Below are 15,646 nucleotides of genomic sequence, written 5' to 3' on the forward strand. Positions count from 1 at the left end.
CATGCCAGTGTCTGAATGCTACTAGTTGTATGCTACCTTAAGTTCAAGATTTGAGGATCTTTGGAGGCTTAGGCTCTATGTATACCCAGCTGAAAATCTACAGGATATCCAGTATCCAACCACAACTTTATAAGACTTTTTTTCCTTTCCTGTTTTCCTTCTGTTTTGGTTGGCTCCAAGTGAAATTTCCCAGCAGTGGATAGGTTTAGTTTTGTTACACCATCTCCAGGAGGGTATGGTCCTTGGGTTCCAGATTACTGTAGGTTGGAGATCCTATAAGATTCCTCTTCTTATGTACTTTCTGGTCCTTAATTTCTGTCTTCCTTATCCTACAAATTATCTGGATTTATAACCAAGTTTATGTTGGCAGATGCTTTCAAAACAAAAAGCAAATTCAAAATTCTGCTCGCCTCTCTGGGTTTAGGTTTCCTCCAGACTTTGTCTTAGCAGTTCTCGCTATCTTATCAGATTTTCAGTGCTTTTAAGATAATTGTTTTAATATTTTATCTAGAATATTTCCTTGCTTTCAGTAAGATGGCTGCTCTGAATAATTTAAGCTTCCATTACCCGAGATTCCATAGTATACAATTTTATCACCAGCATATTAGCATCTAAGTAGTATTGAAATGTTTTATGCTGCTGCTACTGCTAAGTCGCTTCAGTCGTGTCCGACTCTGTGCGACTCTGTAGACGGCAGCCCACCAGGCTCCCCCGTCCCTGGGATTCTCCAGGCAAGAACACTGGAGTGGGTTGCCATTGGGGGATTTAAATCTTTTATTACTATTTTGGGCTTCCCAGGTGGCGCTAGTGGTAAAGAACCAGCAATTACTGATTTGGGGGAAAAAAGTAATTTGTACATTAGATCTACTATGAACCAAGAGAGCACATGCTTTCACTTAAAACATTCAGACAATAACCTATTGTCTGAAAAAGAACACACACACACACACACACACACACACACACACACATTACATCTATGTAACTGAATCACTGTGCTGTATACCTGACACTAACATGACATTGTAAATCAACCATATTTCAATAAAAAGCAAATAAAGACATTCAGATAATAAAATTTTATTAAAGGTGGTACTTGTGACTTTGCTTGACATACAATTTCCATATTTCTTTATTCTAGTCACTCCATCTGACATACTTTTTAAAGCATGAGACATTCAAAATGTAGAGACAGATAAGATATAATCCATAATAGTGAAAGATATGTCAACAATAAACAGGTAAACCATCAATTATAATATAAACAGATTAGAGCTACAATGAAACAAATATATGCTACCCTGGAATGCAGAGGGAAAGCAACTAACTTAGTATGTTGTTTGGTTGAGGGTGGGGACATGTAGAGAGAGCTTCCCATGTAAGATATCTTTATAGTAGAGGATTAATGGATGATTGGAAGAAAAGTTATGACCAATCTAGATAGCATATTCAAAAGCAGAGACATTACTTTGCCAACAAAGGTCCATCTAGTCAAGGCTATGGTTTTTCCAGTGGTCATGTATGGATGTGAGAGTTGGACTGTGAAGAAGGCTGAGTGCCGAAGAATTGATGCTTTTGAACTGTGGTGTTGGGGAAGACTCTTGAGAGTCCCTTGGACTGCAAGGAGATCCAACCAGTCCATTCTGAAGGAGATCAGCCCTGGGTGTTCTTTGGAAGGAATGATGCTAAAGCTGAAACTCCAGTACTTTGGCCACCTCATGCGAAGAGTTGACTCATTGGAAAAGACTCTGATGCTGGGAAGGATTGGGGGCAGGAGGAGAAGGGGACAACAGAGGATGAGATGGCTGGATGGCATCACTGACTCGATGGACATGAGTCTGGGTGAACTCTGGGAGTTGGTGATGGACAGGGAGGCCTGGCGTGCTGCGATTCATGGGGTCACAAAGAGTCAGACACGATTGAGTGACTGAACTGAACTGAACTGAAATGGATGATTTGGGAAGCAAGGAGGTAGATTGGTGAACGAGTATTTCAGGCAGAGCAAAACCCGTAAAGCCCTAGAGAATGAGAAAGCATAAGAGAAACTGAAAATACTTTGATTTGGTCAGAATATACTGTATATGTGTAAGCAAAGAAGAAGTTGAGGCTAGAAAAATAAATAAGAATCAGGTAAGATTCTTCAATGTTTAGAATATCAGATTTTACCATTAAGAAATATGTAGCTGATAAGGTTAAGAAAAAGGTTTAAAAATAACTTTTCCATTAAATAGTACTACATGATCATTGAGATGTTTTATAAAAAGAAATTACCTGTAGTTCCAAAACCTAAGTACAGTCACAATTATATGTTTACAGCTCTTTTAAAAAAAACATGTCCCATGTGTATTTTTAAAAATAGTTGAAATAATATATAAATAATTTATATATTATAGAATATAGTAAAATGTAGGAAAGTATAGGCATTTTTAAATGATTACATTTTTATTGAGATATAGTTGATATATAATAATGTATGTTTCAGATGAATAACATAGCAATTCACAGTTTTTAAATGTTGTATTCCATTTATAGTTATTGTAAAATATTTGCTCTATTCTCTGTGTTGTAGAACATATCCTTGTAGCTTATCTGTTTTATATAGTTTGTAGCCCTTAATCCCCTACCCATATCTTACCCCTCTCCTCTTCTCTCTTCCCACTGGTAACCACTAGTTTGTTCTCTATGAATCTGTTTCTTTTTTGTTATAGAGGTCAACATTTTAGATGACTGTATGATAGTTCATCACAGATAATTTTCCTATGCTGAACATTTGATTCTAGTGTTTATTATAAATGTCACTGCTGTGAACAAGTTTGTACATGGATCTTTGCTTGATTTTCAGATAAATTCCTTAGGAAGATGCATAGAAGACATCCTGCTATTAGCTTGAAAGTTGACATTTTTTGTGTTTTTTAAACTTTAAAAATTCTTTTCATTATCATTTTGGTGGTTATCTTAGGTGTTACAACATAATCCTTGACTTCTCAAAGTCTAATTACTAATTAGTACTTTTAGCTCTTTTTGCTGGATCTATTTCTGTAATAGTTGTGGGTCATGAATTATTCTTACTCAGACATATTATTTTTTGTCCCTATTTCTAGCCACATTTGGGACTATTTTGGAAAATACTGTTCAGTCATGTCCAATAATAATTGCAAGTTAATTAATTAGCTGAGCCAGATTTTGTCTAGTCCCTGGATCAGTAACTAGAAATAACACAGACACCCAGGATGTAAACAACATAACTGTTAATAGTTTCCCATTCCTGCTCTTTTGACTTGAAAAATGTCATGTAATAGATAAAAGGTTTTACATTTGGCTTCTTCTCTTAGAAAGCAGGGCATATTCTATATCTCCATCAAAACCTTTAAAAGATATCTTCTTTAGATTAATGACAGTAGCCTGAGCAAGACTGTTAATTGTTAATGTGTGTAAGACTAAATGTTCCTCCCAAGCACCTGTCCTCTACCACCAAGGATTATGATTATAATCTCAGAAGATTATAGTCCTGTATTTGGATTTATTCTGAATCACAATTGATGACTTGTAATGCCTTTCAACTTTCATTCAACTGAAAATCAAATATGTCTGAATTATCATGGCACTCTTTTCACCTCTGTGGAAAGCAAAGAACCTTATAATTTTGAGGACATAGCACTAGTGTTTGCCTCTTTTATGGTGTCTTTCATAATCTATGACCCTTGGGCTCGGAAACATTTTGTTCATATATGAGATTTTATCACCAAGTAAGAAGATTTACATAAGTCTTTATAGTAAGTGAGGAGTTGATAGTAGTTCATGTTAATATTTGTAGCTATGATATTCTACCTATTTAGATGAACAGAGGAATAAATTGTGAAAATTCAATCTATAGTTTACGTATATATCAGCTGCCATCTGCCTCACTTAATTTGCCTCTCCTCTGAAACCCACTATTTATTCCTTCTGTGATTCATTTGTAAATTAATATTTTATCTATAGTTCTCTTGAAATGCTTGATTGAAGGTTGTGCCCTAGAATGGTTTGATGGAATTTACTTTAAGAGCTTTTTTTTGGTCCATGTGATGGCTGAATATTCTCCTGTTTAACAGCTTATTTGAGGGTTTTTGGAAATACAAGACCAGGAGAAACTTAAATCACATTTTTGTGTTTGAAAATTTTATTTTCTCCTTATAACATAAATAAACTTTGTTTTACAGCTAAAATAATATTAAAAATATTACACAAAAACGTTAAAATCACCAGGATCCCCCAAGATATTAATCTAAATTTAGACAAGCAGTTAATTATATGTGGGTTCTTTACCACTAGTGCCACCTGGGAAGCCCTTAAGGAAAGGGAATAATTCCTTTTTTTCTTTAAAGGTTGTTATCAAGTACTTCTGGGCTTCCCTAGTAGCTCAGTTGGTAAAGAATCTGCCTGCAATGTGGGAGACCTGGGTTCGATCCCTGGGTTGGGAAGATCCCCTGGAGAAGGGATAGTGCCCATTCCAGTATTCCAGATAATTTGGTCAGGATTAAAACATAAGGCCAGTTTCCACACTTGTGTAAGAACCTTAAAATTTTATAATGATATTTTATGGCTTTATTTTTTATCAACTTATTATAGTTATCTTAATAACTATAATGTATAGTTATAATGTATAGTATAGATATAGCTATATCTTAATAGACTATATCCATTTAAAGTATTTGATTCAGTGAGTTTTGTTCTGAAAAACTGAGGTTTATTATATGCAATATTATATAATTTTCAGGTGTACAACATAGTGATTTACAATTTTTAAAGGATTTGTTCCATTTATAATTATTATAAAATATTGGCTCTATTTCCTGTGTTGTACTGTATATCCTTGTAGCTTATTTGTTTTATACAAAAGAATTTCTCCCTCTTAATCACCTGTCCCTACTTTGCCCTTCCCTCCTCCCCTCTCCCCAGTGCTAACCAGTAATTTGTTCTCTACATCTGTGAGCCTGTTTTTTTTTTTATTATTATAGTCACTAGTTTATTTTTTAGATTCCCTGATTCAATGCATTTTAGTGATTGTGTGCATTCTTGAAATTACTACTAACCTAAAGGTATAGAATATTTTCACCACTCCCAAAAGTGTTCTCTGGTTCTTTTGCAGTTATTTCTCTCTCCAACTCAGGCCTCCAAGAACCACTGATCTGCTTTCAGTTACTATAAATTGATTGCATTTTCTAGAATAATATATAAATGGAATTGTTCAGGAAGAAGTTTTTGTATCTACCTTCTTTGGCTCAGCATAATGATTTTGAGATTCATTCATATTGCTGGGTATTTTCAGTAGTTCATTCCTTTTCATCATTGAGTAGTATACCGTTGTATGTATATATCACATTTTTATTGCCTAGTCACCTGTAAATGGATGTTTTTTCTAATTTTTAGCTATTAAGAAAAAGACTTCTGTGTAGATTGGTTATGTTCTATGGTAGGTGTATATTTTAAGAAACCGACACATTGTTTGTCAAAGTGTGCACCATTTCACATGTTCACTAGCAACCATATGGGGGTTCCAGTTGCCCCACATCTTCACAAACGTTTGGCAGTCTTTTTAAAAAAGGTCCTTTATCATAACCATTCTAATGAGTATGACCCATTATTCAATTGTGGTTTTAATTAGCATTTCCCTAATGATTTTGTGCATTTTAAAAAATGTGCATCCACTTGTATGTCTTCTCCTATGGAGTATGTTAAAATTATTTCCCCCCTTTTTTATTGGTTTGTGTGCCTCATTATTACTGAATTGTAAAAATCTATATACAAGTCCTATATCAGATATATGTATTGCAGATACTCTCTCCCGTTTACCCATTCATTTTCTTAATAGTGTCCTCTGAAGACCAAAGTTTTAAATTTTGATGAGGGTGAACTATTTTTTGTTTTATGATTTATGTCTTCTATGTTCTCCTTAGGAAACTTTTGCTTATTCCAAGTTGACAAAGAATTTTCTCTGTGTTTTCTTCTAGAAGCTTTTAGATTTAGTTCTGTGAGCCATTCAAGCTAATTTCTGTGGATGGTATGAGGTAATGTAGATTTATTTTTCTCCATTCAAAGGCCATTTATTGAAAAGACCTACTCTTTTCAGTTATCATGGCATGTTTATCAAAAATCAATGGACCATATTTTGCTGACCTTATTCTGGACTCTGTTTCATCCCTTTGATCTGTATGTTTTTTCTTTCACCAGTAGTAAATTGTTTTGATATTGTAATTTTCTAAGTTTGGAAATGAGCTGTATAATATTCCTTAGGATTTTCTAATTGTATCATCTGGAAATAGAGACTCTTCTTTCTTCCAGGATTACATTAATATTTTTCTTTGTTACTTAATAGCAATGGCTAGGACCTATAGTCTCGGAGAAGGCAATGGCAACCCACTCCAGTACTCTTGCCTGGAAAATCCCATGGATGGAGGAGCCTGGTAGGCTGCAGTCCATGAGGTCACTAAGAGTTGGACACGACTGAGCGACTTCACTTTCACTTTTTACTTTCATGCATTGGAGAAGGAAATGGCACCCCACTCCAGTGTTCTTGCTTGGAGAATCCCAGGGATGGGGGACCCTGGTGGGCTGCTGTCTATGGGGTCACACAGAGTCGGACACGACTGAAGCGACTTAGCAGCAGCAGCAGCACCAGGACCTATAGTACAGTAGTGAATAGAAGTGATAAGAGTAGGCATCCTTGCTTTATTTCCAACTTTAGGGCATAAGTATTCAATATTTCACCATTAAGTATTATGGAAGTCATAGACTTTTTATAAATGCTTTATCAAATTGAGGAAATTCCTCCCTCTGGATTGTTCAGAATTTTTTTTTTAAACTTTACATAATTGTATTAGTTTTGCCAAATATCAAAATGAATCTGCCACAGGTATACATGTGTTCCCCATCCTGAACCCTCCTCCCTCCCCATTCCATCCCTCTGGGTCATCCCAGTGCACCAGCTACTTTCTTAACACATCATTGTTGACACTTGGAAAGAAGGACTTTTTTGTGATTTGAAAATCCTCTTTATTTTTCAACTCCTGCTAGCTTAAGGAGCACTAAACCTACATATCCTAGGAGGCATATCTGTCTAGTATATCCTATGTATACACTGATTTATGAACCAATAAATGTTTCATATACAGTTGAGATTTCAAATGAGCTTATGATAATTGGATCAGAGGAATAGTAGTCTAGCTTGAGAGTATAGCAGAAAACCAATCATGGGAGGCTATGATGAAATTTTAATTATAAAGGATATTGAATATTTTAGGGTGACAGTTCTGTTATAATAGATGTAACATTGAACTCGAAAGGGAGAAAGTGAGATTTTTTCCCCCCTGCTGCTGCTAAGTCGCTTCAGTTGTGTCCGACTCTGCGCAACCCCATAGACAGCAGTCCACCAGGCTCCCCTGTCCCTGGGATTCTCCAGGCAAGAACACTGGAGTGGGTTGCCATTTCCTTCTCCAATGCATGAAAGTGAAGAGTGAAAGTGAAGTCGCTTAGTCGTATCCAACTCTTAGCGACCCCATGGACTGCAGCCTACCAGGCTCCTCCGTCCATGGAATTTTCCAGGTAAGAGTACTGGAGTGGGGTGCCATTGATCTGCTTGAAACCAACTCTTATTTCTAGTAAATTATCAAACCATTCTGTGCTTCAGTTTTATATCTTCATTAAAGTTACCACCTTATTGTCTTTGGTTTACTGAGTTTATTGAAAAATTCCCCAATAGATTTAGATAAAGAAAAAGTCTCAAGTTAAAGTATTAACTAATTGGAAAGTTTGGTATGCATGTGTGTATACATATTTTTCTACTCAGGGCTGGAAGGCTAAAGTAGGCATTAACCCACTTCAAGTTGTATATGTATAAATTAAATGATATTAAGATCTTTTTTTTTTAATGTAGAAAAGCAATGTATTCCATTATAAGCACTTACACAGTTAGTCATGGAGAGTAACAGGCCTGCTGTGAAACAGGTCACCCAAAATTGAGATGGTATCAAACTAGTGGTCAAGGACTGACTCCTTAAAAAAAAAAGCAACTCTTATCCAGGATTAATTTAATTTTAAAAACAAATACAAGCTATTGAATCACTCTTTTCAACTTAACTGGACAGTCTACCTGTGGTATAACTGTCAGGTAAAAACATGGTTTTAACAACCATGTTGTAAAGAGGAATACCTTTACAACTTGGTATTCCCAAGTTTTTTTAAAAAACCATTTCACAGAAAGTAAAGAAATAATATTAAAACAGCTCAAGAAATACACTAACAAGCAAAAATATATGGGGAAGGAGGAACACATTGTTTTGACTTAACTAAAGAAACTGAGAGGGGACTGGTCTATGTAAGAAAATGTGCATCCTGGAAAGTTCGGCATGTAGGAATTTGTATGACTTGAATCTCCTCTATTTCCTGAATAAAAACAACATCTTGTAGTATTTATACTTCATGGCTCAGACACCTACCTCACTTGGCTCTATTTCTTACTCACTTTAGCCTTTACTTAAATGAGTCTGAAAAACTTGGGGGTATAGCATAAGAAGAAAAATAACCACACACAATACTCCTCCTTTTTTGTGGCTACTTTTAGACCTCTGTTACTAGAAAATTCCTAAAGAAAATTTAAGTATAAGTCTGTGGCTCTGCTGAATCAAGAAGCCACCAGTTAATATTTAGAAAACACCTTCTGTTTGGACTAATAACATTGTTGATAGAATTTATTATAGAGGGATAACCAAACAAAGTCTGTGTCTCAAAACCAGTGTTAAATCAATCTCAGAGTTGAGAGAAAGAACAGGGGAGTCCAAAAAGTGCAGACATGATCTAAGATCCTTGTCCTTCTGGAGCCACACTTTCTTCAGGGTCTTCATCATTATAAATGTTCTCTGCCATTTGCCACACTTGCATGATATTGTCTTCTGATACAGAACAAATCACCCAAGGTTCGTTGGGATTCCAAGAGAAATCAGATATCTTGGTAGTGTGACCACCATAAATAAACAATTCTGGTGGCCCATCTTCTGCATCTTCTGGGGATTGTCCCTCTCTAATTTTGCTTAAATCCCAGACATGCAGTCTACGATCAGTACCACTGTAAGCCAAAATAGTCTCATTGTGAGGCGACCACTGAACCTGGAATATTTCATCCTTATGTGATTCAAAGGAATGCAACTTAAGTTTCAGATTTCTCAGATCCCACAGAGCAACAGTCTTGTCAGCTGATCCTGTGGCAAGAATGAACTCACTATAAGGACTGAAAGAAAGGCAGTTCACTTCAGCAGTGTGAGCATCAACTGAGTGGCTTGGCTTGGAAGTATTGTTAGAACGAGTATCCCAGATATTGAGTTTCTGATCATTAGCACTGACCCAAAGAGGACTCATGGAGCAGATGCCAGGAGACATCCTCTACTACTGCCGTGTGCCCTGTGAAGATGGTCTTCACATCCACAACTTTCCCTTTCTTTGGGACAGCACTGATGTCCCACAGGCAGACAGTGTGATCATCTGAAACACTCAGTAGGTGCCCACTGAGATTTGGGTTCCAAGAAAGCCTGTAGCCTTCCTTCTGATGTCCACAGAGATGCAAGTCTGGGTTGCACTCTCCAGAAGGGTCTGGTTTAGAAGGATGTTTTGTATAGCCAAAACCAAGAACATCACTGGATGGAGTTTTTGTTGCAATGATGCAAGGGTTCTGGGGTATATAGCATGCCCTGTTTACCTCTCCTTCAAGGTTGATCTTGATTTCTAACACAATTTTTCCACTAACTGAGCCAAAACCCCCAAATTCTCCTTTTTCACTGTTGTAGTGTGAAGCATCAAACTGAGCATTATGGTTAGCAAGCTGCATGCTGGCTATCACAAGGTGGTTTTGTTCATCTGACGTGTGTGTGTCTCCAGGACAAGTCGATGAATACTGAAATCTTTCCCTTCTGGTCTGGTTACATCTGGAAGCCACTGTGCAGTTAGGCTAGGCCACTCCAGAGCATGGTTCATCACCAAATTGTAAAGAAAAGGAGTGTTCTTTTTCCATATTTTGTATTCTTCATTGATCACACATTCTTCTACTGCGTCATCAAAGGCTGCTTCCTTGTCGGCCATGGAGGTTAGGCAAGCCGGTGGGGATCCTGTGATTTTAAGATCTTTGAGACCATTAGATCAGAGATGCTAAATAAATAGAACCAGTACTAGATTTTTCTTCTCAGTACTAGATTTTTCTCCTCAATTCTATCAGTCAAGAATGTAAAAAGAGAATGCAGAAACTTGGAGTTTTGCTCTTTTCACTCATCCCTCCTTTCTCCTCAGGTTATTTTGATAATTTTATGAGACTTCTATCCCTATGCTGTGCCCTCTTTTTTTCTGGCTAATAATCATTGAAAATGCATAAAATGGAAATTTTACATGCTTTATCTCAATAAATGCCTAGCAGAAACTGTTGGTAGTAAGTACTGTTTTCCCTTATTTTACTAAGCTGAGATCTACAGAGAGAGAGAGAGAGAGCATGCGAAAACCTTTCCCAAGGACACATAATAAACAATGGAGCCAGATCTTGAATCTTAAGAGTCTGGTTTTACATTAAGCAGAATTATTATAAGAGGACCCTCCCTAGGTGCATGACCTAAGCATATGATGTGATTAAAAACCTTCAAGTGAAGTTGGGTCTATAATTGCTAGTGGAATTTAATCCTAGAATCTTACCACCTAAAAGATCCATTGTAAAAAGTTCTGAGGATACCACAAAAATGAAGAATCTATAAGTCTCTTGGAACTCTGAGAGGTTTCTAACTTTGATAAAAGTTTTAGATAACAGTAATTGCTCATCAAAATACCTTAAAGATCTTTTCATATCACAGGATACATCTTAAATTGGCTAATTTAGAGAATTTATATTTTACCCACCTTATAATGTACACATAACTGCTGAAGAATTTATGTAACAATATCCATCACAACAAATACACAAATGAGATATTAGAAAAGTCTGGGAATTCCCTGGCCGTCCAGTGGTTAGGATGCTGTGCTTCCATTTCAGGGGGCCCAGGTTCATCCCCTGGTCAGGGAACTAAGATCCCTAAGCCAATTTATTTGTAAAACCCCATTACTTAGGCAGAATATTGTAGATGAGATCCTGCAAACCATGTAGTATGGCCAAAAAAGAGGTTCATTTGTAAAACCCAATTACTTAGGCACAATATTGTAGGTGGGAAGATGGTACTGAAAGAAGAAATGAAACACAAATCTGTTTTGTATTGCAGTTTTGCTAAGGCCAACCAGTGTGTGTGTGTGTGTGTGCACGCGTGTGTAGGCTTCCCAGGTGGCCCTAGTGGTAAATAACCTGTCTGCCAATGCAGGAGACATAAGAGACACAGGTTTGATCCCTGGGTTGGGAAGATCCTCTGGAGGAAGGCATGACAACCCACTCCAGTATTCTTGACTGGAGAATCCCATGGATAGAGGAACCTGGCAGGCTATAGTCCATAGGGTTGCACAGAGTCAGATACGACTGAAGCGACTTAGCACGCACACACACGTGTGTGTGTGTGTGTGTGTGTGTGTGTGTATTCCAACTGAAGTCTCTAAAAGATCAAAAAATTATAGTTGTAAAAGGAATTGGATAGGAGCTCATATAAAATACTTGGAACTTTTTGCTGGAGGCAGTAACATAATTCTTAACTAAGAGTGCATGTGTAGTGGTCAGAGGTGGTATTTCTAGCTCAAGAAAAAAGGGCATGGAAAAGAGCTTCCTGAAGATTCTGTTAAATTTCTTCACCTTTTGGGTATCTTCTTCATCAGTACCAACCTGACTGGGGACTGTGCTCTTGTGAGCATTAAATGAAATAATATGTACAGAAATGATATGTAAACGTAGTGCTAAGGCATCAACATGGCAAGGAGGAACCAAAAAGCCAATAATTACTTGATACTCTGAATATATGAACAGATACTTTTGAGAATTCACCCTTTTTAGGTAGAGGTATATGTTTGTTTTCTTCAAGCAGCAAACACAATGGGTATAGAAAGAAGACACTGTGACCTTCATTTAGACCAAACAGGTCAATCCTGGAAAACAGTTCCAATTCCAGGTACCTCACCAATATCTACATTTTTTGAAATTAAAAAAAAAATGTGTACAAATCGATGACTGCTTTGGCTAAAACCCACTTGGGAACAAGGGTATTGTTTTAGTGCCAATTACCGTCTTATTTTATTCTATGGCTAAAATCCCAAGAATTGAAGAGGAGAAACAGGGCCAAAACAAGTTTTTCTATTAAAATAAAAGGCCTTGAGTGATGAATGGAAACTTGGAACAGGTTTTAATGGCAATACCGGAAGCCAGGAATTAACTTAAATACAAACTTACCATTTTCTGGCATGCATTGAGTCTCAAATAGAATATTGGTTCTAATTTTAGTGAATTAGAAACATGGCTTACTCCAGGCAGTTGGTATTCTCATTCCAGAAAGCTCAACTTGTTGCTGGATTGGCGTGGACTATTTATGCTTCCTTGCTTTGAGTCATTGATAAAATGTTGAATAACTAAGTGCTAAGACCAATGGTGAATCTCTGCAGTCACCTACAAGAATTCTCCTTTCAGGCTGAAATATTCCATTAATAAACACTTTTTGTCACTGTTATCCAAATAATTATGAAATCATCTAATTATACTGTCCATAGCCTTTCTTCCTTCCTTTTGTCTGTAAGGAGATATTGGGGGACTTTATTTAATGTCTTCATGAATTCCAAATAGACTGTGCCTATAGCATTTTCCTTGTCAATTATTCTAGCAATTGAAAATCTAAAATGCCCATGTGGATTTTTTTAAAAGTTTATGTGGTTGGTTTGATGTTACCAGTTTTCAGTTAAGCCAAAGTGGTCCCTAGTATGAATGCCTTTGTCTCTAAGTGCTCAAAAACAGTTACTTTAGTAGCAATAGTTTTGAAGGAATTTATATCAGACTCAATGGCACTTTTAAAAAAATAGGAAATTTGGTACTCTAGTCACATCTGTAAGTTCCGCTAATACTCTGGAAGATCATTTATTACTTGGCTTACTTTTAGCACTTTTATGTTTCCTATCTCCTCACTGATCTTGAGGTTCAAGTTCCACTTAAACATTTTGCTCAATGAAAAGTAAAGAATTTGGGTGAGATACTTTCTAAATTTCTCTCAACCTTTAACATTCTGTGATTTTTGGTAGGCCATCTCAATTGAAAATAGTGATAGAGAAGCAAAGCTCTCTAATAAGTGAATAGTTTGATTTTATCTGTTATATTACACTATCTGCCCCAAGCTCTTAGTGTATTTCTCCCTTTTTATTATTTATCCAAAGATAGTTTGAGTTCCTTTGTTTATTGTAAGCAATTTTCAGATGCCTCAGTCTCGAATCAACAGTATATTAATTTCTTAGAACTAAAGACTTAAAGGATCTGTCCCTAAAAGCTAATGCATTTCCTCTGGAGGAAAGGGACTGTGGAAAAAATTCAACCATCATGTTAAATGAAAAATCTTTTTTTTATCTCTCCAATCATTGGATGCTGTACCTGTAAAGAATGCTATAATCATATTTGTAAACATTTTCCTTTTCAAGATGTATAAAGATCAGAAGTGCAGTTCCTTTATAACAAGATGGAATTTTTAAACTCTTTTGGACCACACTAAACATTGGGATGTTCATTTGTCTCTGTTTTTAAATTATATGTCATGTGCTCAGTTGGTGGAACAACATAAATACACACCTTAAAACTGAAAATTATAACCTTCCCTATTTGACAGATATTCCCATAATGGTCAGTGCAAAGACTGATCTAACTAATGAGAACACCTTGTGGTCAAAAGACTCTAGATTGTTTGCTTCCCCAAAGTAAAATGATTTGTAATGACACTAATAATAAAGGAAAATTTATGTGAATTAGGAGAGTTCACTGAGCACCAGTATTTTCTCAGAGGCTTAATTGGGTTGTGTTCTGATTGGTTTTGCTCCTGTGTCCAATGACCTCAGGATAGATGCATTTCACAGATACAATTAAGGGATATAATTAAGGGAGACTATTTCAGAGTTCTTGGCTAACATGGGGGTAAACAAAATCATGTTTTTTTTTTTTTGTGGTGCTTCTCATATCATGTCACTTTCTTTGTTAGTTATGAGCAGGGAATATCTTTTTTTTTATATAATTTATAATTATAAGGTAGAAAGAGTGATAATAAAATAATTCTGAGCAGATCCTTTCTTAAAGAGTCCAGCAACTTTAGAATTAGTTCCAGGTTTGGAATATTTTGAATTTCAAATTTTAAAGGAAGTTAAATCATTGTGGACCGTTGAACCCTCTCACCATGAGATCTGGGGGAAAAAAGGGAAGCGATAGCTCTTCTTATATCTGCTAAAAAAGGATCTGAAGAAGTGGAAACACCCATCACTTATTTATTGAGAGGTTTCCTACACTGTGAAGAAGATAAAGACACATACAACATGGCTTCTGCTTGTAGGTTGGTTATAATTAAGATAAAGAAATAATATTAAAGCATTTGGATGAATTAAAAAATGACACGTTTAGAATTCTGAATGTCAGCATTTAGAGAGATAAAAAGACCTTATGTTTAGAATAGACAATGTTTCATGGATTAGGTAGGTTTTAAGATGGATCTTGAAATATAGATAAGATTTGGAAAGGGGGAGAGAAAAGATGAAGCTCTTTTTATTTGAGATAATTGTACAGTGAAGTTGTAAATTTAGTTCTGTTCAAGAAACATTATTAAGTACCTCTGTGCCAATCTCTACACTGGGCGTTAGAGATTACAGCATGTTTGGCAACAGTTCTGTACTCTGTTGCTAGCATATTTTCACGTATCTTAAAAAAGGTGAATCTCTTGTGAGGAAACAAATCCCTTGAAGGAATTCTTATGACGTAAGTCCCTTTTCTTTGGTGATATAGAAAAGGACTGGTTTTTGTTTTCAAAATATAGGATAAACTCAACTTTGGTACATATTCATCTTCCCCATCATCACCGACTTCGTCTGGCATAGTTACAGGTGGTAATCTTTGTTCGATACTTTAAAGGGCCATGCTATATACAGACTGTCAATTAAGGAGGTTATCTGATGATAAGAAGTTGTTGCATTTTGGTAATAACAATAATAATGATAATAATAATAACATTTGTCAATTACTATGTAGGTTGTTTTTCTCTTTCCAATTTTATTGAGATATAACTGACATACAGCATTGTATAAGTTTAAGGTGTACAGCATGATGATTTAAGTTACATACATCATGAAATAATTACTACAATGTTTAATGAACATCCAGTTTCTCATATAGATAGAAAATGAAAGAAAAAGAAAATTTCTTTCCTCATGATGAGAACTCTTAGGATTTACTCTCTTAACAGCTTTCATATATAATATATAGTAGTATCAATTATATTATTTATCATCTTGTGCATTATATCCCTAGTACTTACCTTCTAACTGGCAGTTTGTATGAAGCCCATCTTCTAACTGGCTTCATCTAACTCCCCCTCTCCTACCCTCTCACCTCTGGTAACCATAAATCTAATTTCTTCTTCTATGAGTTTGTGTGTTTGTGAAGTATAATTGACATACAGCACTATGCTAATTTCTGGCACACAACACAGTGATTCAA

The 15,646-nt window shown here is 36.0% G+C and overlaps 1 protein-coding gene and 1 pseudogene across 3 annotated transcripts in view; one reads left to right on the top strand and one right to left on the bottom strand.

The window, feature by feature from the left end:
- The window catches only part of LOC129633768 (protocadherin alpha-C2), a 128,872-nt gene that overhangs the window by 58,860 nt on the left and 54,366 nt on the right, over positions 1–15,646 (top strand). The gene's annotated exons all lie outside the window — the stretch shown is intronic.
- LOC129633806 (histone-binding protein RBBP4-like) lies at positions 8,824–10,107 on the bottom strand (annotated as a pseudogene).

The sequence above is a fragment of the Bubalus kerabau genome, chromosome 1 (assembly GCF_029407905.1).
Source record: "Bubalus kerabau isolate K-KA32 ecotype Philippines breed swamp buffalo chromosome 1, PCC_UOA_SB_1v2, whole genome shotgun sequence".
Lineage (NCBI taxonomy): Eukaryota > Metazoa > Chordata > Mammalia > Artiodactyla > Bovidae > Bubalus > Bubalus kerabau.